Raw genomic sequence first — 25,017 nt, forward strand, 5'->3', positions numbered from 1 at the left:
TAAATGAACTAATTCATTATTAATACTGTTACTGTTGCTTTGGGGCTTTCCTCTTTCCAGTCCATTTTAAACCACTTAACATGCTTTATTGGATGTAATTAACAGACCATACAGTTCACCTGTCTTAACGTGTACACTTCAATGGAGTTTTTAAAGCATATTCACTGTTGTGTGACTATCACCGCTATTAATTTTGGACCATTTACATCACCCCCCCCAAAAAAAACCCATACCCGTTAACAGTCACTCATTTTCCTTTAAAATCTATGAGCAGCCACTGAATCTACTTCTCTTCTCCCTGGATTTGTCTGTTCTGAACGATTCATATAAATTGAATCATACCATATGTGGTCTTTTCTTCTGGCTTCTTTCACTTAGCATAATGTTTTCAAGGTTCAGCCATGTGGTAGCATGTGTCAGCACTTCACTCCCTTTTATTGCCAAGTAATATTTCATTGTATGGATTTACTGTTATGGATTTTTTATTATAGCCTTCACAGTGTGTGTTTGTGTGAAGTTGTATCTCACGGTGGTTTTGATTGACATTTCCCTGATGGTTAGTGCCATTGAATCAGTAGAAGTTGTGAAATCCAGATAGCACTGCCAGGTAATCTTTTAAGACCTTTACATGTATTAACTTATTTAGTCTTTCAACGGTTCCATTTCATAGCTGAGAAAACTGAAACACAGAGTTGCCCAATATTATAAAGATAATTGAGTACCAAAGCCATATTTGAATCCAGGTGTTCAAATGCTAGCCTTCTTAGGAGTGTGATTTTTAAATAGCACATGGCTCAGTATGTGGTTTGCAGGTTGCTGTAGTCATAAAATTGGCACTAAGTCTCATTTTACATGGCAGACTATATTTGATTGGCTATAAAAATTCCCTCAAACCAGACAGTCTGACTACGTTCTTTCCATAAGCTCAAAAATCTTGAAGAGAGAAAACAATAATAGAGATGCCAGATTGTCCAAAATCACCATTATGCCATGAAATCTGATGCTGGTTAATTAGCATTGTTGGCACAAGGGTTCCCCAATATACAAATCTTAGAGTGAAACAAACTCACTAAATACACTGGTTAAAAATAGAACTACTACATAATCCAGCAATTCCACTCCTGGGTATTTATCTGAAGAAAACAAAAGCACTAATTAGAAAAGATATATGTACCCCTATGATCACTGTGGCTTTATAATAGCCAAGATACGGAAGCAACCTAAGTGCCTGTCAGTAAATGAAAGAATTAAAAAGATGTGTGATATATTTTATATATGTATATTTATATATACATATATATATAAAATGGAATATATAGTTTTATATATATATACATAATGGAATATTTCTCAACCATAGACAAGAATGGAAGCTTGCTATTTGTGACAACATGGATGAACTGTGAGGACATTATGTTAAATGAAATAAGTCAGACAGAGAAAGACAAATACTACATGATTTCACTTATATATGGAATCTAAAAAACAAAACAAGTGAACAAACAAAACAGAAACAGAGTTATAGATATAGAGAACAAACAGGTAGTTGCCAAAGGGGAGGGGGGTGAGGGGATGAAAGAAATAGGTAAGGAGATTAAGTGGTGTAAACTTCCAGTAATGAAATAAATGAGTCGCAGATATGAGATGTACAGTATAGGGAATATAGTCAGTACCTATGTAATATCTTCATGTGGTGGCATATCATAACTAGACTTATGGTGATCAGTTTGAAATGTATAGAAATGTCAAATTACCAGGTTGATAGAGTGAACTAACACAGTATAGGTCACTTATACTCAAAACAAACAAACAAAAAAGCAATCTCAGAAAAAGAGATGGGATTTGTGGGTACCAGAGGAAGGGGAAGTTGGATGAAGTAGTACCTGTCAGTTTTCTACACTGCACAGTTACTCTCTTTTCCCTCTTTCCATATTGTGGCCTTTGGAAGGAAGTCACTCTGAATAGCCCACACTTAAGAGAATATAGGGGAGTAGGGAGTTACTCCTTCCCTCCTTTAGAACGGAGTATCTACATAATTTACTTGGAATTCTTCTGTATGGAAAATTTACATCTCCCCCATTTACTAATTTATTCTATCTTTTATTTATACCAGTATGGACTCATGGATTTTTTTTTTTCTATACTCTGAGTTATAATCCAATACTATTTTTTGGCTCAAGTTGTTCCAGCTTTGAGCATTGGGATCTCATGTGTGTGTTTGTGCATGTGCACGTGTGTATTTGAGCACCTTCTTACTTTCTGGCATTACAAAATGCCCTATCCTCATTGGAACCAAGCAGGACCCTATTATCATCAGTGACAATGTGGTATTTGTAACTGCTTGGTTGTAGTTAATTTTGTAATAGTTTAAATGGCTTTGCCAACCAGGGTTGGGCTGAGGAGGAGGAGGGACTTGAGTGGTCCGCCCAGTCCCTTCATGGTGCTGCATGTGGGGATCATGCTCAGTGCCTTGCCTTTGTTCCCAACACCTCAGAAATGGTAGTTGAGTGTTTTGCACATTTTGTTGTTCATAACTTGCCCTAACTGCTCATGTCTGCAGTTATTTTTAGCCCCTTGTGGTTTCTTTGTATTCTGTTGTTTGAGGTGCAAGTCCCAACACCCCTGCAGCAAGAAGTCCCAGACCCTGGCCTGCCTAAAATATTAGAAGCCTTTATTAACCTGACTTTAAACTGCTTAAGTTTTTCTCTATAGCTCTTTTCCATGGAGCCCCTTCTTAAGCACCCTTTGTTTCTAGGCACAAGAATATTAAAAGAGTCCCAAAGCCAGAGGTGAACTTCATACCCAGCAGAAGGAAGGGGATCTTTGCAACCGCAAAAACAAAAACAGCTTTGCAACAATTGGTCACCCTGTATGCAATCTCTATGGAAACTAGCAGCTCCCCTTGAACTTTTGAACTTTTACTATAAACCCCCCAATTTTTCTCCGCAGCAGGCTCACAGTCTCGGAAGCATTAGCTCACTGTGATTTCTTTGCCTTGCAAAGAAATAAAGTTGCCTTTTCTACTTCATCCAAAACTCTTTCTTCAAGTCACAGTTTAGTAAGCACAGTATGGAGGCTGACTTTCAGCAACATCATCTTGTCTATTTCCTGTCCCAGTCCTGGAATCTGCCATGTAGTGGGAAATGACATTAGAAATGAAGACCTGGGTGCTGAATGTGTTACACATTCATTTTTATTTCTTAGAACCTTATAGAATACAGCATATGCTTTTTTTCATCTAGCTTCTTTCACTCAGCATATTTATTTTAAGGTTCATCTTTATTGTAGTATGTGTCATTGGCTTATTTTATTTTTCACATTTTTTATTGAGTTATAGTCATTTTACAATGTTGTGTCAAATTCCAGTGTAGAGCACAATTTTTCAGTTATACATGAACATATATATATATATATAGTCACATTTTTTTTCACTGTGAGCTCCCGTAAGATCTTGTATATATTTCCCTGTGCTATACAGTATAATCTTGTTTATCTATTCTACACTTTGAAATCCCAGTCTGTCCCGACCCCCTGCCCCCTTGGCAACCACAAGTTTGTATTCTATGTCAATGAGTCTGTTTCTGTTTCGTGTTTATGTTTTGTTTTTTTTTAGATTCCACATGTGAACAATCTCATATGGTATTTTTCTTTTTCTTTCTGGCTTACTTCACTTAGAATGACATTCTCCAGGAACATCCATGCTTGGAACCCTACTTCAAAATGACACCTGCACCCCAACGTTCATAGCAGCACTATTTACAATAGCCAAGACATGGAAACAGCCTAAATGTCCATCAACAGATGACTGGATAAAGAATATGTGGTATATTTATACAATGGAATACTACTCAGCCATAAAAACTGACAACTCAACGCCATTTGGCTCATTTTATTTTTTATTGCTGAGTAGTAATCCATTGTGTGGATATACTGTAGTATGTTTATCCATTTACCTGTTGATAAACATCTGGATTTTTTCTAGTTTTTTAATATCACAAGTAAAGCTACGAGGAAGATGTGTGTATATGTCTTTGTATGGGCATATGTTTTACTTTCTCAAGGATAGATACCCAGAAATAAAATGGCTGGATAAATTAGTACTTGTAGATTTAACTACCAAACAATTTCCACAGTAGTGGTATCATTTTACATTCCCACCAGCGGTATATTACAGCTCTAATTCTTCCATATCCTAGACAACAATTGTTGTTACAGTAGTTTTAATAATTCTAATAGATGTATAGTGATATCTCATTGTGGTTTTAATTACATTTCCCTAATGACTATTGATGGTAGTCATGTTTTCATGTGCTTATTTATTTGCCTCTGTGTAACTTGCTTTTAAAATATTTTGCTTGCTTTTAAAACTTTGAGTTATTTCCTTAATGTTGAGTGTTGAGAGTTCTTTATGAATTCTGACGCAAATCCATTGCTATATACGTGATTTGAAAATATTTCCTCCTAGCTTGTGCGTTATCTTTACATTTTCTTAATATTGGTAAAGTCTATTTATCCATTTACACTTTAATGAATTGTGCTTTCGGTGTCATAATTAAAAATCTTTGACAGACTTAAGGTGGTGAAAGTTTACTCCTGTGTTCCCTTCTGACTTTATAGTATTTAGATTTACATTTACATCTATAAATCATTTTAAGTTACTTTCTAATATGGTGTGAGTTAAAGATCAAAGTTGTTTTTTTCCCTTGTGGATATTCAATTGTTCCAGCACCATTTGCTGAAAAGAATATTCTTTCTTCATTTAATTACCTTTGCACCCTTGTTGTAAATCAGTATTCATATCTGTGGTGGTCTGTTTCTGGATTCTCCATTTTGTTTGGTTGTTCTACCTGACAGTCTTTATGTCAGTAACACACTGTCTTGATTGCTATAGCTGTGTAATAGGTCTTGGATACTTGAAGTATCCAAGTACAAGTTGAGTACTTCACCAACTTTATTCTTTTTCAAAATGATTTTGGTTATTCTAGGCCCTTTGCATTTTCATATACATTTTAGAATCAGTTTATCAATTTCTGCAAACAAGCTGCTGCAATATTGATTGGGATTGAATGGAAATAGATCATTTTGGAGAGGAATTAATGTCTCAACAACATTAAACCTTTCATCTTCCCATGAAGATGATATATATACATTTTCTTAGGCCTAATTTCTCTTAGCAGTGTTTTGAAGTTTTCACTGTACAGGTCTTTCACGCTTTTTGGTCAGATTTATCTTTAGTCATTTCATATTTTTGGTGTTATTAATAATGGTATCTATATAAATTTTCTATTTCTGAGAAATAAATTGCCACAAACTTAGTGGCTTAAACATCACCCAGTCATCATCTCACAGTCGAGAATCTGACTGTGGATTAGTTGGGCTCCCATTGCTGCGATCAATGGATCAGCAAAGACTGCATTACCATCTGAGGCTCAGGGTGCTCTCCCAGGTTCATTCAGGTCAATTCGGCTTTCGAATTCGTGGTGGCTTCCATCTTCTTTGAGTTCAGCAAGAGAAATGTTCTCATGCTTTTTAAGAGCTTCTGCCTGATTAAGTCAGACCCCAAGATAATCTCCATTTTGATTAACTCAAAATAAACTGTTTTGGGGTCTTAATTACATCAGCAAATTTCCTTTTGCCAGAGATGTAACATAATCTGGAAACGCATCATTTTCACCATCTCATTCACACTCAAGGGGAGGAAATTATATAAATCATGTACACCATGGGGAGAGAATTTTGGAGACCACTTTATAATTATTCCTAATTTTTGTTTTATATTGTACATTTCTAGTATTTGGAAATACAATTGATTTTTTAAATTGGCGTGATGAGGGTGGGTGTCTTTGGTGGTTTCCTGATTTTATGGGAGGAAAGGTTCCATCTTTCATCAAGTATGATGTTAGCTGTGGATCTTTTCACAGATTTCCCCTTATCAGATTGAGGAGGTACCCCTCTATTCTAGTTTGCTGGGAGGCTTACTAGGAGTGGATGTGGTTTTTTGTCAGATGATCTTTCTGTTGAGGTAATACTATGTATTGTTCTTCTTTATTAGTTTGTTAATATGGTGAATTACACTCATTGAGGTTTGAGTGTTAAACCAACCTTGTATTCCTGGGATAAACCTTACTTAGTCATGATGGTAATTTTTATATATAATATTTGGCTTGTTAAAAACTTGGTAGATTTTTGTCTCCATTCATGAAGAATATTGATCTGCTTTCTTTTCTTGTAATGACTTTGGTTTTTGTATTATTAATTCCAAGAAATAAATGGCATATTTTCATACTAATAGAATAAAATAAAAAGTACGATAAAATTTAGGGTCTCTCCAAAACATGTATTTTGTCACAAGCTGTTCTTTGGTGTTCTCTTCACTATGGTAGTGGGCATAGCATGCCAAGAAAGCCATGAAGCTTTTTTAAACTTGAAAAGATGATTGACTTTTGACAAGTTTACTCAAGTTTTTATAGTGAACAAAGGAATCATCCATTCATTTTACAAACATCTGCCCACAGTATATCATTCAACAGTTTGCTTTGTATGTTATTTTACTATATATACACATATATATGTATATACATTTCCTACACTATCACATACAATGCTCAGAAAACTTCATTGATAAGAGTATTATTGTCTAACTTTGCAGATGATAAAATTGAAGCCTGGAGTCTTAGACCCAGTAGTTGCTAGTGCCAGAACTCACTACTAGGGCTTTTAATTTCAAAGCTAGTGCTATTTTGACTTTACACGTTGTGCTACTCTTTCATAGTTCATAGTGTTGGTAGTTCACAAAGTTCACGGACTAGCCTAGAAACATTTACTTGATCTGAGCCCTCAGAAATATAAGCACATTCAGAAAGTCATGCCAGGTCACTTAGACCTATGATTTGGTTAGTTTGGATTTTTTTTTTATTGTTTATACAACTTTGAGAGCTAGAATTCTTCTGTATTTACAAAGGGATGATTGTAGGTGAATGTTGGCCCTTGAAATAACTATACAAAGGTCACATTTCTAACCTGCTCGACACATTCCTCTGGGTTCTGAGTCCAGAGCCTGATACAACTCTTGGGTTATTCAAGCCCCTCCACAGATATACTGACCACCCACTAATTTACACCTGCTTTTTATGCCCATGTCAGTTAGGATATCTTTTGGCTCCAAGTAACAAGAGTACTCAACAAAAAGTGACTTTAATAACAGGTATTTATTATCTCACATGACAAGAAGTCTGGAGGAAAGTAGTTCTAGGGCTGGTTAATCAGTGGCTCAGTAATGCCCTCAAGGTCCCAAACTCTCCATGTTTCCAATCAGCTGGCATCAGAGGCTTGAGTTCTGTCTTCTTTCTTGTGCCCTAGTGCCCAAAGACGGCATGAGTCTCAATAACTGCATCCAAAGTTAGGAATAAGGAGAGTTTCTTGGGGCATGTTTTTTCTTAAATCAAGGAAGAAAACCTTATCCAGAGGCTGACCCCATAAACATCCTATCAAGACTTACTGGCTAGAACCGGGTCATCTGCCCACCACTAAACCAGTTACTCAAAGGGAAATTTGATTAGATTAATCGTGATTCATCTCCTGCAGCTGAGTCCACTGTTTTGAGTACTTTGCGACCAAAATTGAGGTTATGCTATAAAGGAACAGAAGTTGGGATGGGAATTCAACAAATAGTATCTGAGTCTCATTTTGCTCAGAATCCTCAATAATGCTTAATCTAAACTGAGAAAGAAATTCACACTAATGTATGACTGAATTTAATAGGCTGCTTATTTTCATAAATATAATCTTCCTGATTTATCTAAACAATAATTATTTTTCTTGCATACATTTGTGCATACTTATGATTCTTATTATATGATTCTAATATAATATTTTTAAGTGACTATCAATTCAGAATATCCTTTTATGTACCTTGAATTATTCTTCAACTCTGTGCACTGATTACTGTCTCTGGCATTCATTTGTTTTGGTTCCATATTTTAGCATATAGTTTTCCTTACACATAGGTGCATTTGTTACATTTTGTGACCTTGGATCTATATACACTTACATACATCACTTGTATTACAGTTCTGAAATATTTTACTTTTAATTTTGTACTCTAGCTTTCTCTTCTTAATGTAATTTGACTTAGGAGTTTTTTCAAGGTATCACTAAAAGTCTGTATTTTTATGGAATGATATAGGATGAGGAATGATTGGCAGGTATAAGTACTAAAGATAAAGATCTATCACAGTTAACCTGTAATTGATACTGTTTAATACGAGTCACTCATTAAAACTTTTATTAATTATATGAACTTCAAATTTATCTTGGAAGGGAAAAAGGAACATTGACTCTCTGTTTCAAATTTTGTGATAGATAGTGTGCCATTTTGATATGAAGATTCAGTTATTTTCTGTTTTGAATCATAATTTGAAGTATTCATTCTGTTTCTCTGTTATCTTCTTTGGAGACTCCATTTATACAAGTATGGAGTCTCTTTTGCCTGCTTTGTATATTTATTTTCTATTCTTGCATTTCTTTTTTCTTTTCGACATTTACCTTTTATAACCCATATTGTATTTTTCATGGTATATTCATTTCCTAAGGTTGCTGTAGCAAATTACCACAAGTTTGGTGTCTCAAAACAACAGAAATTTATTCATTCACAGTTCTGAAGGCCAGAAGCCTGAACTCAAGGTGTCAGCAGGGTCATGTTCCATCTGAAGGTTCTAGGAAAGAATCTTTCCTTGCCTCTTCCTAGCTTCTGGTGGCACCCAGAGATCCTTGGCATTTTTTTGACGTTTATCTGCATCTATCTGATCTCTGCCTTTGTTTTCAGATGGCCATTTTCTCTGTGTGTCTCTGTGTGTCCTCTCCTTTTCTTCTAAGGATACCAGGCATGAGACTTAGGGCCCACCCTAATCCAGGATGATTTCATCTCAAGATCCTTAACTAACTACTTTTCAAAGATGTTAATTCTAAATAAGGTCACCTTCACAGGTACCAGAGGTTATGACTTGAACATGGCTCTTGGCAGGGATATAGTTCAACCCAGGACACATAGTGTCAATGCTCTTTGTTTTCTTCCAATTAAGAAAGAAAACTTTTCATTTGGAAATAATTTCAAATATAGAGAAAACATTCAATCAGGGTACAAGAAAATCCCATATTCCCTTCACCCAGATTCCCCAACATTTTGTGCTGTTTGCTTCATTGTTCACTTAACCTAATCTAATCTAATCCATCTGTCTAATCTGCTGCCTTATATCTATTTATATATGTACTAATACAGATATACATTATTTTCTAAACCATTTGAGACTAAGTTGCACAAATCATGTAGCTTTACTCCTAAATACTACCGTGTGTATTTCCTAAGAACAAGGACATTCTCTTAACATGGTATGATTGTCATCTTCAGGAATTCAACACTGACAAAATACTTTACCATCATATTCCCAATTTCTTCGATTGATCAAATAATACTCTTCATAACGTTTTTCCCTTAGGATGACGTATTACATTTAGTCATCAAATTTCTTTCATTTCCTTTAATCTGGAATAACTCCTCAACTTTCCTTACTCTTTCATGACTTTTTTGGGGCAGATTGGGGAGGTAATTACGTTTACTAATTTGTTTTATTTTTAAAGGAGGTACTGGGGATTGAATCCAGGACCTTGTGTATGCTAAACATGCACTCTACCACTTGAGTTATACCCTCCCCCCTTTTCATGACTTTGGTGTTTTGAAATAATACAGGTCCTTTTGAAAAAGAGAATATTCCTCATTTTGGTTATTCTGGTGGTTCCTTATGATTAGAGTCAAGTTAAGCATCCCTAGGTGGAGCCCTGCAGAAATGTTACTGTGTCTTGAGAACATCATTTTCAGAGGGCACTCATGGTTTATGTGCCCCTCGTAGCCATGTTCATTCTGATCATTTGGTCAAGGTTTTGTTCAGTTTATCCGCCACGTATTTGCTCCTTTCCCTTGCAGTCTTTTGATTACAGTTGAAATGATTTATTTTCCTACTCCAGTTTTCTGTCTACCTTTATCGGTTAGCATGCTCCTTCTCTTTTCATGCAGAAAAGTTCTCCCTCATTCATTCATTCATTTATTCATTTCTCTGTTTACCTACCTACCTATTTATTATCAAAATGGATTCATGGATTCCTATTTTTTTTTAGTTTGAAATTTTTATTTTTCAATATTATCTTTATTTGGGTACTCAAATTATACCAGATTTGGCCAGTGGGAGCTCCTGTACACCATCTCCTTTGTCCTTTTACCAAACCCCAATCATTTATTTTCAACATTTTCTTATTTTATAGGTAAGTATGTTCTAGGGTCACTTTGCATTCCCTGTCTAGCCATTGAATCACCCATTTCTCTGAGGACACTTGGTTTATTTTAGTGGGAAATGCAATTAGAAACCAATAACTAGGTCCTCATTGTGCTCATTGCTACTGGAGTATCATCTTTGCCCTTCAACAGACCAGATTTAAAAATGTGTGTGTGTGCACATGTGTGTACATATATGCATATGTAATCTATCATACATGCATGGTCTGTATAGTATGCATGTACTGTATTGTATAATCTAATCATCTCTCTATGAAGATACCAGAAATCATTAGTTCTTACTGATGTATCCAAATCCAATCCATCTCCATAGTTTTCCTTGCCTTCTCCCATTCTGTGTTTGTATCTTCCTTCTTCCACAGTGAGAACGCTGGTGCCTAACAACATGAAAGCATTCAGAGCCTTGATTCAATGTCCTTAATCTAACAGTGTACCTAAAATAATTTCAGAATTGTTTCATCTACATAAACATCTACTATAAAAATACCCATAAAAAATGCAACTATTTTTTGTTGTTCATCCCCTTCCCTCCCTTCCTCCCTTCTACTGAAGAGCTACAGTTAAATACCGCGTTTAAAGTTTGTTTGGATTTATTTATTTATTTTCTTTCCAATATTATTGTAATTCATTTTAAATACAGTTTAATACGTTGGTTTTAGTTTTAGCTTTACTTTTTTGCTCCTCCACTCCTTGCTGATTTAATTTTATTTCTAGAATGTGTAGAATATTAACATGCTTCCAGAAGTCATGACCATAAAAAAAGTTATACTTACTCAGAGAAATGTCATGTCCTCTTTTGTCCTTTCACCTTCATCATCACCCACCCCACATAGGTAACCAATTTTATTGTTTTCAGGTTTATCTTCCTGTTTTTTTTTTTTGTAAACATAAGCAGATAAATTTGCTTTTTAATTTATCCTTATTTACCATACCAAAGGTAACTATTCACTTAATAATATGTACTGGAAATCACTCTATAAAAATTTGTATAGATCTTTCTCATTGATATTTACAGCTGCATAGTACTCCATTGTCTGAGTATAACTAGTTTATTCAAGCAATACCCTTTATTATTCTCATTTCTCGTTTTCTAAAAAGTTTTTAATTGAGAATGAATTTGAATTTTGTCAAAGGCTTTTTTTCAGTATCTTCAAATTTAGTCTCATTTCTGAAGATTCTTTTGGCCTTTTTTCTTCTATTATTTTTAACCTCAGTTTTTCAAGTTCTTCATTCCTTTCCCCCTATTGTCACATTATAACCTACTATTTTCTGGCCATTTCTTCCCTGAGGTTTTGTATTTCTACTTTGTGGTCTTCCTTCAGAATAGTGATTGCCTTATTATTTCCCCAAGAAGTTTGGTTTTCAGTTTTCATCTGTTACTGGTAATATTTTCTGGTGATTTTTTTTTCTATAGCAAAGTTTTATTTCTATTTTCACATTTTAAAAACATGGTATTGTTGTATGCATGTGGTATCTGTTCCTTTTCTGTTTCTCATAGTTGTTTAAGTTTATTTTTATTGCCCAGCTTTTTACAAGAAACTCATGCTGTCTCCTCTAATTCTTGAACCTGACCTGGCTTAGGGAGGTTTCTGTGGCCACACCTGAATTTCCACAGGTTCTCTTCTGCCATTGCCACGAGGGGACAGCACCTGCCTTTTGGGAGATGCCCTAAAATTTAGAAGATGTGTTTTTGGTTATTTTATAATCTGCTATCCCTTGGTAACTTCTGAGCCCTCTCTCTGTCTCCCACTGTGCTCCTCAACCCTGCTCTTAGTGGATCCCCTTCAGAGTGGATCCTTCCTCAGGGTTTGTTGTGCTGATGACTTTTTTTTAGATTTAAGTGTCATCAGTTACAATGTGTCAATGTCTGGTGTACAGCATGATGTCCCACTCATGCATATCCATATATATATATATTCATTTTCATATTCTTTTTCATTAAAGTTTATTGCAAGATTCTGAATGTAGTTCTCTGTGCTATACAGAAGAAATTTGTTTTTTATCTATTTTTATATGTAGTAGTTAATATTTGCAAATCTCAAACTCCCAAATTCATCCCTTCTCACCCCATTCCCCCCAGTAACCATAAGATTGTTTACTACATCTGAGGCTTGTTTGTTTATGAGTTCATTAGTGTCGTCTTTTTTCTTTTTTTGAAAGATTCTACATATGAGTGATATCATATGATATTTTTCTTTCTCTTTCTGGCTTACTTTCACTTACAATGACAATCTCTAGGTCCATCCATGTCGCTGCAAATGGCATTATTTTATTCTTTTTTTTACAAATATACTACAACTTCTTTATCCAGTCAGATGTTAATGGACGTTTAGTTTGTTTCTGTGTCTTGGCTATTGTATATAGTGCTGCTATGAACATATATCTTTTTGAATTAGAGTTCTCTCCAGATATATGCCCAGGAGTGGGATTGCTGGATCATATGCTAAGTCTAGTTTTTCTGAGGACTCTCCATACTGTTTTTCATAGTAGTTTCACCAAACTACATTCCCACCAGCAGTGTAGGAGGGCTCCCTTTTCTCCACACCCTCCCCAGCATTTATCGTTTGTGGACTTCTTAATGATGATGTGTGCTGATGACGTTTGAGGTCTGCTAGTCTGTCTTCCACTGTTTTCTGTACTCTTCCCCTTGGCTTTACACATACCCTGTCACAGTTTTCTGTAAGGCTTTGCTGCCAGTTTTAAGTTGGGCAGCGTTTTATACAGAATTTGTTATTTGGAAGTGTTTTCTCTGTCTCCTGCCTTTGCTGAAGATCAAATTTGCATTTTTCTTTTTGTCCTTGTTTCCTTATGGCCTTTTGGAGAAGTGGAATGATTCATAACTAAGCTGCCACCAAGTTTTCACTGGAGGTAGAAACCTATTTTGCAGTATTTCCTCTGTTTCACTCGTCATATGACTCTAGACCAGTTGTTTAAATTCTTTGTACTGCTGTTGTCTCATCTTCAAAACGGGTTAGGTAATGTCTAATAAGGTTCATGTAGGAATACGCTGAGATACTAAAGCTGGTATACTGGTATGTGGTAAGTGTTTAATAGGTTGTATCTGCTAATTATAATAATCGATGTTGATGATGGTCCTGGAAGTTCAAGTCCATGGATACTTACTGATAGAAGAGATGAAGACCTGGTTTGAATTAATGTGACATTTTTAGGAAGGATATTATAAACTTTCCACTCTACAATCCTTTTCTTTCCTTTCATTAAATGAATCTAGAAATACTTGGTTTAATTGGGTAAAAGTAATACCACAAATAATCATATATATTTGTGGCTAATTACCATGTAGAAATATAAAAAGTAAGCAATAATTAGTGATATCAAATTAATTTTATTATTTATTTCATTATAGTACCAAACCAGCTTATGTTACATCACTTAGCTCAACTCTAATTATATTTGCCTCTTTAGAACTAAGTGCAAAACCAATGAGATGTCTCTGTCTACGTTTATTATGATTTGAAAAAAAATCCACAATTCATGATGGTTGGATACGTGAACCAAGGAAATTGTTTTCCTCCCCACTGGAATGCCATCCAGTTTCTGTTTTGCAAAAACATTCACCAGAGCTTTCAAAGTCACTTGCTTGTGTCCAGTTTTTCTTTCCTTTTTATCATAACTACCTCTCAAGAGATTTGAAAGTTAGCTGTATTTGAAATGATTGTGTATATTTTCTGTGTTTATATATAATTTTAACTTACAAATGAGAAATTCTCCATAATTCCATTGGTATCTCATCTTAAATAGAAGTATCATTCCTTTTACTCAAAGACTAATACAAATATCACTTCCTCTGTGAAGCCTTCCTTGACTCTCCCAGTGCAACTAGAGAAGTTTATTTTTCTACTGAAACACTTTCCACATTGTGCTGTGTTTTGTGCACAGCACATGGCATTTAGAACAAGATACATTTGTGTCTCAGTTGTTTATGGGAAAACTTCTTGCATCTTTTCACACCTTCAGAACCTAGCATAATGCCTGACTGACATTGAGAGGCACTCAATAAATATTTGTCATATGAATGAATGCATTCCTGGAAAATGCCCCTAAAAGTACTTTTCATTCATTAAAGTTTCTTTCCAGTAAGTTTCATGATAACATTGAAGATATGATTCTCAACTCTAAAACATAACACTGGCTAGATATATGACCCAGGCAAAGTAATGCAATCCCTATGGCCTTCACTTATTCATTTGTAAGATGAAAGGTTTGGCTAATATAATCTTTAGAAATCCTTATGGCTTCAAAAGTTTATACTTATAGCTCTAAACTTTATGATGCTTAAGAATTGAATAAATTGGAGAGGGTGGTGTAAGCATATGTTTTCAGCCCGACTTTCTCTACCAAATTCTTTCTGGAATGACAACATTAAAATAAGCCCATGTATGTTGGCTGGAAAAATCTAGGTTTCTTTAGGCAATGTATTCTTGGGAAAAGAGAGCAGATAGGAAAGCAGAGTCAAGAACCCCTTTGAGAGTTGTTTGAATGAATTGTGAGACTGTCAAATGATGGAATATGCAGCTATTAAAAATTCAAGTAGAGACCACAATGAGATATCATTCCACAGCCATTAGGATGACTAGTATTAAAAAGACTAGTAATACTAAATTTTGATTAGAATGTGGAACAGCTGAAACTCTCATTTATTTTTGAAAGAAATATAAAATGCAACATTTAACCACTTTAAAGAGAAGTCTGGAATTAAAAAAAAAAAAACTAAACATAAGATTCAGCAATTTCTCTTGAATATTTTTTAAAGGAAACTAAACATACACCTGCCCAATGATCCAGCAATTTCTCTCCTCAGTCTTTTTTAGTTAATTTATTAAAATTAGCATTCATTAAAATTGACTTTTTTTTATCATGGAGTTTTATGAATTTTAACACATAAATAGATCATGTCCACAATCAGGGTATAATCGTATTACATGAATTTCTTCATAGTCACGCCCTCCCCCCAGCCACACCCTTGACAACTACTAATATCTTCTCTGTAGTTATCATTTTGGTTTTTTTTCTCCCAGAATATCATATAAATGGAATCATACAGTACGTAATCTTCTGAGGCAGGCTTCTTTCACTCAGCATAGTGCCTGTAAGATTCATCCAAGTTGTTGCATGTATCAATACTTCTTTTTTTTTTAGAAGACTCCTGAGTAGTATTTCATTTTCTGAATGTACTGTGGTTTGCTTATGCATTCACCCATGAAGTATATTTGGATTCTTTCCAGTTTGGGGTGGTTATGAATAGAATGGCTGTAAACATTTGTGTACAAGCTTTTGTGTAAAGGTGAGTTTTCTTATAACTATTTCTCTAGAGTAAATACCTAGGAGTGGGCTTGCTGGGTTATATGGTAAGTGTGTGTTGAACTTGATAAGAAACTGCCCCTCTCTTTCCTAGAATGTCTCTACCATTGTGCGTCATCACCGGCAGTGGATGGGAGTTCCGGTTGTTCCACGTGCTTGTCCGCCCCTGGTGTTGTATTTTTCTATTTTAGTTATTCTGTTGGATCTGTAGTGTGCTCTCATTCTGGTTTTAGTGTGCGTTTCCCTAATGGCTAATAATACTGAACATTTTTAAAATGTACTTATTTGTCATCCATATCCTCTTGGCGAAGTGTCTCTAAATCTTTGGCACATTTTTTATTTGGGCTGTTTATTTTTTTGCTGCTGAGTTTTGGGAGTTCTATATGTACTCCGTCCTTCATTGGTTATGTGATTTGTGAATAGTTTCTCTCAATGTGTCATTTGTCTTTTCATTCTCTTAAAAATATCTTTTACAGAGCAAACATTTTTATTTTGATGAAGTAGAATTCATTTCTTTTTTCTTTCATTGATTGTGTTTTTATGTCATATCTAAGAAATCTTTCTGAAAGTTTTACAGTTTTACGTTTTACATTTAGAACTATGGTTAATTTAGAGTTAAATTTTGCATAAAATGTGAGGTTTCAGTCCAGCTTGATGTTGTTGCTTGTGGATGTCCATTGTTTCAACAACATGGAATGAAAAACCATTCTTTCTCCTTTAAATTGTCTTTTCATCGTTGTGAAAAATCCACTGGTCATCTTTGTCTGGGTCTAATTTTTACCCCTGTTGTGTTTCATTGATTTATGTATCTATTTCTTTAGCAATACCACACTATTTCATAGATTACAGATTGTAGTAATTTTGAATATCAAGTAGTATGATTCCTCCAACTTTATTCTTTTTTTCCCCCCAGATTGTTTTGCCATTCTGGGTTCTTTGCCTTTTCATATGAGTTTTAGAATCAGCTCATTTGTATGCACAAAAACCTTGCTGGGACTTTGATTAGAATTGCATCATCTGTAAACTAATTTGGAGAGGATTGGCATCTTTATCATATTGAGTGTCTAATCCATGAACACAGTCTGTCTGTCTTTATTTGTATCTTTAATGATTTCTTTCATCCATTAGATAGTTTTCAACATGCAGGTCCTGTACATTTGTAGGATTGAGACCTAAATATTTGTTACTATAAATGGTATTTTAAAACATTTAGTTTCCAGTTGTTCATTACTAATATATAGAAATGCAATTGATTTTTTATGTGTTGAACTTGTATCTTATATTTCTAAATTTATTTAATACTTCAAATAGCTTTTATAGATTCCATTGAATGTTCTATGTCCATAGATATGTCTTTTGTGAATAGGGGCAGTTTTATTTCTTCTTCATCAATCTATATATCTTTCTTCCCTCCCTCTTCCCCCCCCCCCCCCATTTGCACTGGCTAGGACTTCCAGGATGATGCTGAATAGGAGTGGTGCGTTCAAGCATTCAAGAAGATAAAAATAAACCCACAGCAAGGACAAGGAAGGAGATAATAAAGGTTAAGAGCAGAAATCAATGACACTGAAAACTGAAAAGCAATACTGTGACAGGTTGCCCATTTTAGGAGGGCAGCGTTGTCTTTCACCATTAAGCATGGTGTGAGCTGCAGGTTTCCTGTACATCAGATTGAGAAAGTTCCCATCTGTTTCTAGTTTGCTGAGAGTGTTTTTCATGATGTTAAATAGATGTTAAATTGTGTTACTGTTTCATGCTTTTTCTCCATCAGTTGATATACTCGTGATTTTTTTTCCCTTAGACTTTTAATTTAATGGATGATATTGATCAATGTTTGAATATTGTGCTACCTTGCTTTTCCTGTATAAACCTCACTTTATCATGGTGTACTATTATTCTTATATATTGATGCATTTGATATGCTAGTACTTTGTTTAAGATTTTGGTCTATAGTTTTTTGTACTGTATTTGGTTTCAGGGTAATGCTGGCCTAATGCAATGAGTTTGGAACTGTTCCCTCTTCTGTATCTTGGGGAAGAATGTGTAGATTTGGTGTTAATGCTCATGTATACACCTGGGTCTAGAGATTTCTTTTTCTCAATATTTAAAGTATGAGTTAAATTTCTTTAATCATTATAGGACCATTCAAGTTATCTGTTTTCATCTTGGATGAATTTCGTTAGTGTAAAAGATTCCTGAAGAATTGGTTCAATTAAGCAGTTGAATGTATGCATATAGTTGTTCCTAATATTTTATATTATCCTTTAGTGTCTGTTGGATCTGTAGTGATAGCCTTAATTTCATTCCTGATATTTGTAGTTGGTTTCTCAGCTCTCATCTCAGTCTTGCTGAAGGTTTATTAATTTAATGATTTCAATGATTTTCTGTTTTATTTCTCAGTTTTCAGTTTCACTGATTTCTGCTCATATCTTTATTATTTCCTTTCTTGGTCATTGGTTTGGGTTTACTTTTATCTTTTTGTATTAGTTTCTTAAGGTGGAAGCTTAGATTGTTTGTGACCTTCCTCCTTTTCTAATATACGGATTTAATGCTGTAAGTTTCCTTCTAAGCATTACTGCAGCTGTATCTCATAAATTTTGGTGTTTCATTTTCAATTTCATTCAGTTTGAAATATTTTATCATTTACTTTGAGACTTCCTCTTTGACCTATGGATATTTTAGAAATATGTTTCTAAATTCTAAGTGTTTGCATTTCCCCTTATTATCTTTGTATTATGATTTCTAGTTTGATTTCATTATTGTCAGAGATTATCCTTTGCATGATTTCAGTTCTTTTTCATTTAAGTCTTATGACTCTGGGTAGAGTCAGCGGAAAGCTCCATGTCCAGTTGAAAAGAATACATATTCTGCTCTTTCTGGATGCAAAGCTCTGTAACATTTCAGTTGGCTGATGCTCAATTCTTCTACATCCTTACAGGTTTTCCTGTCTACTTCTATTGACCATCAAGAGAGGAGTGTTGAACTCCAGCTTCAGCTTTCCTGCTATATGTTGGGCTTGTCTGTCTCAAAACTAGAGAGATTCTCCTGGTGCTCTCTCTGAGTGCATCCTGTCCCCTACCTCTGGTTTGGGCTCTCTTGCATTCAGGCTGGGGAATACTGAAGTAAAAATGGGAAACCTACCTCCAGTTAAGTGGTGCTTCAAATTTTGTCCTTTTTTTCCTCCAACTTTCCTGCTACCATTTACTTTTCAAAGTCCTCAAATAGGTGCTCCATGCATTACATTGAGATTTTATATCTTCATGCAGTGGGAGAGACAGGATGGAGTCCGCGTAGTCCACCTTAGTGAAAGGGTCACTGCTCAGTATTTATCTAAGAAAACAGAAAACGTACGTTTCAAAAATAATTTTCTAATTATGCTCATATGAGCCTTACTTGTTCTAACCAAAAGCTGGAAACAGCCCATTGTCTGATGAACAAATGCAGCATAATCATTCAACAGAGTATTATTTAGCAAGAAAAATGTACAAATTACTGATTTATGTAGCAGTATAATTGAATTGCTAAAATATTACACATAAAAGAAACCTTCCTGCAGTATGATTCCATTTATATAAAATTTATAATAGACAAAACTAACCTGTGGTGGGAAGAAGAATGGAGTAGTTGTACATGTGGAATGGCTAATAGTAATATTTTGTATTTTGATAGGGGGAGTTTCGGTTACACAGGTGTATATGCTTATCAAAACTCAAAGAATGGACACTTCAAGTTTGTGCTATTAATTGTATGTAAATTTAACATCAAAATTTAAAACTATATTCAAATATTAAACTCTAATGAATGATACATGTATTAAAAAATTTAGGGGGGAAGATGTATTGATGTTTGTAGTTTACTTTGAAATGCGTTAAAAATGAGACGTTTTGTAGGTGGATAAAGAAACTGAGAGGTGGTTAGTATTTGGTCAAGTAAATATAGTACAATTTAGTAGTTGAATCCAGGCAGTAAATATATGAGTATTTGCAGTAAAATTCTTTCAACTTTGTGGTTTGTCTGTACATTTTTATAATACAATTGGAAAAGGCATTTAAGTTTTTCAGATCAATAGATGTAAATGTTCATGTCACACTATTAATATAAAAAATCAAGTTCTAATATAATGTTTATATTTGACCCTGCTTTCATAGAAAAGGGAAGATATATATATGTGTGTGTGTGTGTATATATGTATACACACATACACTAATGTTTAAATGAATACAATATGATGGAGTGATGGAATGATATTTTTAATATTAACTTAGCTTATTAAAGGGAGTAAGAGTGGCATGAAGGTGAGGAAGTTTATATATTTCTTTATACAACTCTGTATTATTTGAGTTCTTACCATTAGTATGTATTACTTTTGTAACTTGGAAAAAACTAACACAATATAATGTATGATAATAATACATATAATATATTATATGTAATACAATATGTTGTAAAGGTAAAAAAAGGTTTGTGTAAACTGATTTGGATTGCTGATTGAATTTAAAAATTACATATATATACACACACACACACACACACACACAGTATATGTTTTAAATACTAAAAACAACTCTCAAGCATGAAATGTCACTGTGTCTCTGATAATAGTTTAAAAAGTTTAAAGGAAATTTGGCAAGACTTAGGACAAAGGGAAAAAAACACTCATCCAGTACTGAACTGGTTATTCAGCTTTTATGACTCTTACTTTCTTCAGCAAAATAATAGTTCTCTTTCATTTCTCACATCTGTCCTCTAGTACCCTTTGGAATTATTGTTTTTTAGAAATGAATACATTGCTTTGGCTGAAAGAGGGAAAAAAAGAAAATAGTGAACCTAAACATCTCTAAAAATCTAACTAGAATCAGTAATGTATGAATAGAATAATGAAGATCCTGGTATCTATATAGCAGTAAATAAAAATGAAGGAGTATTGTTCACCCTTTATATCTATATAGCAGTAAATAAAGATGAAGGAGGAATGTTCACCCTAGCATATAACAAAAAGGATATGTGTGTGTGTGTGTGTGTGTGTGTGTGTCTGTATGTATATATAAACTCAGAATTACTATGCATATATATGTTAGCCTTTCATACTTTCAAGATTGTCTTTATCTCTCCTGAGACAATAAGTGGTTAAAATTTAATTGTACTTTAAAACACATTGCATAACTATAGACAACAGTTTTGTACATGTTTTGAGTTTCTGTTTTTCTTTTCCACCTACACCAACAATTTACAAAGTCCTGAGCACATAGGAAGTCCAGTAAGTGTATGAATTGAGCTTTAAGAGGTGATTTCCTTGTCTCCTTTCTTGAGCCTTAGCAAGAGATCTCACTCTTGATCAGAGCTGATCTCTCTGCCTATGGTTTCAATTCCATCTCCTTCCCATGTCTTCCAGTATCTTACTCCCCCTTCTCCCTATATTTTTTATTTCTCCATTTCCATGGGCTCACCCTATATACATTTTCAAGTTGCTCTCTTCTTATAAGAAAAATAAAATAAAATCTTTCCTTGACCTTTAGATCACGTATTAGACCAGTTGGACTTAATAGGTATCTACAGATAGTCCATCCAAAAACAACAGAATATACATTTCTTTTAAGTGGATGGGGAACATTTCCCAAAATAATCACATGCAGTTCACAAAATATGTCTCAATAAATTTAAGAAGATTGAAATTATATCAAGTATTATTTCTGAGCACAAATGTATGAGACTTGAAATCAACACCAAGAAAAAAACTAGAAAAACACAAACACATGGAGTCTAAACAACATGCTACTAAACAACCAATGGGTCACTTAAGAAATTAAAGAGGAAATAAAAAACACCCAGAGACAAACACAAAAGGAAACACAACTTTCCAAAAATCTATGGGTTGCAGAAAAAGCAGTTTTAAGAGGAGTGTTCAAGTGATACAAGCCTACCTCAGGAAATAAGAAAAATCTCAAATAAGCAATTTAACCTTACACCTAAAAGAAGTAGAAAAGGAAGAACAAACAAAGCTCAAAGTAGAAGGCAGAAAATAATAAATCAGATTGGAAATAAATGAGGTAGAGTTAAAAAAACAATAGAAAAAAATGAAACTAAGAGCAGTTTCTTTGAAAGATAAAATTGAGGAAAAGCCAGACTTATCAAGGAAAAAAGCAGAAGGGCCCGAATAACTAAAAGCAAAACTGAAAGAGAAGTTAAAACCAACACCACAGAAATTCAAGAGATCATAAGAGCTTACTATGACCAATTATATGTCAATAAGTTGGAAAACTTAGAAGAAATGGATAAATTCCCGGAAACATACAGTCTTCGAAGAATGAATCAGGAGAAATAGATAAAATGAACAGACCAGTTACCAGCAATGAAATTGAATAAGTATTTTAAAAATCTCCAACAAACAAAAGTCCAGACCAGAAGACTTCACAGATGAATTCTACCAGACATTTAAAGAAGAGTTAACACCTCTTCTTCTTAAAATATTCATAAAATTTGAAGAAGAAGGAATGCTTCCAAACTCATTCTACAGGGACAGCATGACCCTGATACCAAAACCAGACAAAGACACCACAGAAAGAAAATTACAGGCCAATATCTCTAATGAACATAGATGTAAAACTTCTCAACAAAATATTAGCAGACTGAATTCAATAATATGTTAAAAGGATCATACACCATGATCAAATGGGATGTATCCTGGGGATGCAAGGATGGTGCAATATCTGCAAAGCAATCAACATGACACTCCACATTAACAAAATGAAATATAAAAGTCATATGATACTCTCAATATATGCACAAGACTTTTAGACAAAATTAACATTTATTTATGGTAAAAACTCTCAACAAAGCAGATATTGAGTGGCATACCTCAACATAATAAGGGCCATATATGACAGACCCACAGCCAACGTTATACTTGATCGTGAAAAGCTGAAAGCATTTTCCCTAAGATCAAGAACAAAACAAGGATGTCTGTCTTACCATTTTATTCAACATGATTTTGGAAGTCCTAGATTTAGCATCAGACATTAAAAATCAATAAAAGAAATCCAGTTTGGAAAGGAAGAAGTAAAACTGTCACTCTTTGCAAATGATGTGATACTATATGCAGAAAATCCTAAAGATGCTACCAAAAAACTGTTAAAGTTAATAAATGAATTTATTGAAGTTACAGAATACAAAATTCATATACAGAAATCTGTTGCATTTCTGTACACTAATAACAAACTATCAGAAAGAGAAATTAAGAAAACAATCCCATTTATAACTGTTTTAAGAAGAATAAACTACCTAAGAATAAATTTAAACAAAAGGGTAAAACATTTATATTCTGAAAACTATAAGACATTGATGAAAGAAATTAAAGATGACACAGACAAATGGAAAGATGTACTTTGCTGGAAGAGTTAATATTGTTAAAATGACCATACTACTCATAGCAATCTATAGATTCAGTGCAATTCCTATCAAAATATCAAAGGTATTCTTCACCAACTAGAACAAATAATCCTGAAATCTGTATGAGAACACAAAAGACCCCGCTTAGCCAAAACAATCCTGAGAAAGAGGAATAAAGCTGGAGACATCATGCTCCCTGCTTTCAAACTATCCTACAAAGCTACAAAAATCAAAACAGTATGGTACTGGCACAGAAACAGATGCATAGAACACTAGAACAGAATGAAGAGTCAAGAAATAAACCTACACTCACATGGTCAATTACTTTATAACAAAGGAGGGAAGAATATAATATGGAAAGAAGACAGCCTCTTCAATAAATGATGTTGGGAAAACTGGACAGCTATATGCAAAAAAGGAATAAAATTGGAATAATTTCTCACACTTCATCCAAAAACAAATTCAAAATGGATTAAATACTAACTATAAGACCTGAAACAGTAATACTCCATGGGACAAAAAAGGCATGTGCTTTTGACATCTGTCTTAGCAATATTTTCTTATCTGTTTCCTGAGGCATGGGATACTAAATCAAAAATAAACAAATGGGACTACATCAAACTAAAAGTCTTTTGCACAGCCAAGGAAATTATCAACAAGATGATAAGGCTACCTAGTGTATGGGAGAATATATTTGTAAACGATATATCCAATAAGGGGTTGTATCCAACATATACAAAGAACTCATACAACTCAACATTAAAAAAAAATTCAATTAAAAAATACACAGAGGACCTGAATAGACATTTCTCTACTAAAGACATACAGATAGGCACCAAACACATGAAAAGATGCTCAACATCACCACATCAAGGAAATGCAAATCAATACCTCAGTGAGCTACCACTTCACACCTGTCAGAATGGCTGTCATCAAAAACAAATAAACAAACAAATAACAAGTGTTGGCAACACATGGAGAGAAGGGAACCCTTATGCACTGTTGGTGGGATTGTAAATTGGTGCAACTGTATGTATGGAAAACGGTAGAAAGTTTCCTTAGAAAGTTAAAAATATAAATGTCGTATGATCCAGCAGTTTATCTTCTGGATATTTACCCAAAGAAAACAAAAACACTAATTTGAAAATGAACATCAATGTTCATTGCAGCATCATTTACAGTTGCCAAGATATGGAAGCAACCTAACTGTCCACGAACAGAAGAATGGATAAAGAAACAGTGATAGCTATATCTATATAGATATAGATATGCACTTGAATATTACTCAGCCATAAAAAATAAATGAAATCTTGCCATTTGCAGCAACATGGATGAATTAAGAGGGTATTATGCTAAGTGAAACAACTCATACAGTGAAAAACAAATTCTGCATGATCTCATGTATATGTAGTATCTGAAAAACAAAACAAACAAAACAAAATGAAAACAGACTTATTGATACGGAGTGGTGGTTGCCAGAGGGGAAGGGGTATGGGACAGAAAATACATGACAGGAATTAAGCATTACAAACTTCCAGTTATAGCACAGATATGCCATAGGAATGTAATATATAGATAACGAATATAATCAGTGATATTGTAATAACTTTGTATGGGGATGAATGGTTATTAACTTATCATGCTGATCATTTCATTATGTATGTGTCGAATCACTGTATTGTACACCTGAAACTAACATAATCTTGTATATCAACCATATTTCAATAAAAACTTTTTTAAAAAGGAGAAATTGAAGGTTTTAGAAAGGGAACAGCATACACAAAAAAGCAGAGGAATCAGAACAATTTTCATGAAGCTGAAAAGCAGGGTAAACAGTGGAGAGTGGTGATAAAGGAGTCATAGAATTAAACAGAGAACTCGTCACTCATGTAGGATCTTGTGTCCCTGTGAAGTGGTACCCAGGAAGCACCCTCTACTTTTTTCTGGGTCAGTGAGAAGCCATT

General features: G+C 34.2%; 1 long non-coding RNA gene across 1 annotated transcript in view; it reads left to right on the plus strand.

Moving 5' to 3' along the window:
* LOC116155420 (uncharacterized) overlaps positions 1-25,017 on the plus strand; it is a 71,572-nt gene that overhangs the window by 2,707 nt on the left and 43,848 nt on the right. The window lies entirely within an intron of this gene.

Source organism: Camelus dromedarius, chromosome 12, assembly GCF_036321535.1.
Source record: "Camelus dromedarius isolate mCamDro1 chromosome 12, mCamDro1.pat, whole genome shotgun sequence".
Taxonomy (NCBI): Eukaryota; Metazoa; Chordata; class Mammalia; order Artiodactyla; family Camelidae; genus Camelus; species Camelus dromedarius.